The sequence below is a fragment of the Cervus canadensis genome, chromosome 24, assembly GCF_019320065.1.
Source record: "Cervus canadensis isolate Bull #8, Minnesota chromosome 24, ASM1932006v1, whole genome shotgun sequence".
NCBI lineage: Eukaryota > Metazoa > Chordata > Mammalia > Artiodactyla > Cervidae > Cervus > Cervus canadensis.
In genome coordinates this window covers 31,355,880-31,358,419 of record NC_057409.1, presented here as the reverse complement: position 1 = coordinate 31,358,419, position 2,540 = coordinate 31,355,880, and positions in this window count along the sequence as shown.

Here is a 2,540-nt window from a genome sequence, read left to right as displayed (position 1 = left end):
TCCCCACTGGACTCATTGTGCCCAAATGCAGATTGTGATCTAGCTTGTATTATGGTCTTTATGTTCAATTTAGAATCCTCAGAAACTCCTTAATGACATCTATTCTACCCGTGTCAAGCTGTGCCCTCAACTTGAGAAATGACTTGAGTCTATGAACCCATCTAGTCCTAGCTCTATAATTCTTAAACACTGTTCATTTCAACTGGAATAAGTGTGATTTTAAAGTTTCTAAAATTACGTTGGGTTTCAGAAAAACCTGTGGCAACAATTTCAAAAGTTTGAGTTTACCAAATTTTAAAAAATGAACTGATAAAGCTTTTTTTAAAAAAAATTCCCCTCTTTTCTTTTTTCATGGAAAATCTTTGAGGTTTCTACTGACCTTCAACCTATAGAAAACCATTGATTTTTTATTTTATTTTTTATGTTCAAGAAAATAAAATAATACAGTATCATGCTGTGTGTTTTTAGGAACTCTCTTATGCAGCATGTATAAGTAATATGACACAAATTAGAGTTTTCAAATGATGCATAAACAGTAATATAAAACATATTAATATAGGTAATTTTTTTTTGATGTTTTCTTTTTTCTTTTTTTTTTTAATTTTCTTTTTATTATTATTATTATTTTTTTTCCAGTGGGTTTGTCATACATTGATATGAATCAGCCATGGATTTACATGTATTCCCAATCCCGATCCCCCCTCCCACCTCCCTCTCTACCCGATTCCTCTGGGTCTTCCCAGTGCACCAGGCCCGAGCACTTGTCTCATGCATCCCACCTGGGCTGGTGATCTGTTTCACCATAGATAGTATACATGCTGTTCTTTTGAAATATCCCACCCTCACCTTCTCCCACAGAGTTCAAAAGTCTGTTCTCTATTTCTGTGTCTCTTTTTCTGTTTTGCATATAGGGTTATCGTTACCATCTTTCTAAATTCCATATATATGTGTTAGTATGCTGTAATGTTCTTTATCTTTCTGGCTTACTTCACTCTGTATAATGGGCTCCAGCTTCATCCATCTCATTAGGACTGGTTCAAATGAATTCTTTTTAATGGCTGAGTAATATTCCATGGTGTATATGTACCACAGCTTCCTTATCCATTCATCTGCTGATGGGCATCTAGGTTGCTTCCATGTCCTGGCTATTATAAACAGTGCTGCGATGAACATTGGGGTGCACGTGTCTCTTTCAGATCTGGTTTCCTCAGTGTGTATGCCCAGAAGTGGGATTGCTGGGTCATATGGCAGTTCTATTTCCAGTTTTTTAAGAAATCTCCACACTGTTTTCCATAGTGGCTGTACTAGTTTGCATTCCCACCAACAGTGTAAGAGGGTTCCCTTTTCTCCACACCCTCTCCAGCATTTATTGCTTGTAGACTTTTGGATAGCAGCCATCCTGACTGGCGTGTAATGGTACCTCATTGTGGTTTTGATTTGCATTTCTCTGATAATGAGTGATGTTGAGCATCTTTTCATGTGTTTGTTAGCCATCTGTATGTCTTCTTTGGAGAAATGTCTGTTTAGTTCTTTGGCCCATTTTTTGATTGGGTCATTTATTTTTCTGGAATTGAGCTTCAGGAGTTGCTTGTATATTTTTGAGATTAATCCTTTGTCTGTTTCTTCATTTGCTATTATTTTCTCCCAATCTGAGGGCTGTCTTTTTCACCTTTACTTATAGTTTCCTTTGTAGTGCAAAAGCTTTTACGTTTCATTAAGGTCCCATTTGTTTAGTTTTGCTTTTATTTCCAATATTCTGGGAGGTGGGTCATAGAGGATCCTGCTGTGATTTATGTCGGAGAGTGTTTTGCCTATGTTCTCCTCTAGGAGTTTTATAGTTTCTGGTCTTACATTTAGATCTTTAATCCATTTTGAGTTTATTTTTGTGTATGGTGTTAGAAAGTGTTCTAGTTTCATTCTTTTACAAGTGGTTGACCAGTTTTCCCAGCACCACTTGTTAAAGAGGTTGTCTTTTTTCCATTGTATATCCTTGCCTCCTTTGTCAAAGATAAGGTGTCCATAGGTTCGTGGATTTATCTCTGGGCTTTCTATTCTGTTCCATTGATCTATATTCTGTCTTTGTGCCAGTACCATACTGTCTTGATGACTGTGGCTTTGTAGTAGAGTCTGAAGTCAGGCAGGTTGATTCCTCCAGTTTCCATTCTTCTTTCTCAAGATTACTTTGGCTATTCGAGGTTTTTTGTATTTCCATACAAATTGTGAAATTCTTTGGTCTAGTTCTGTGAAAAATACCGTTGGTAGCTGATAGGGTTGCATTGAATCTAACAGACTGCTTTGGGTAGAATAGCCCATTTTACAATATTGATTCTTCCAATCCATGAACACGTTATATTTCTCCATCTGTTTGTGTCCTCTTTGATTTCTTTCATCATGTTTTATAGTTTTCTATGTATAGGTCTTTTGTTTCTTTAGGTAGATATACTCCTAAGTATTTTATTCTTTTTGTTGCAATGGTGAATGGTATTGTTTCCTTAATTTCTCTTTCTGTTTTTTCATTGTTAGTATATAGGAATGCAAGG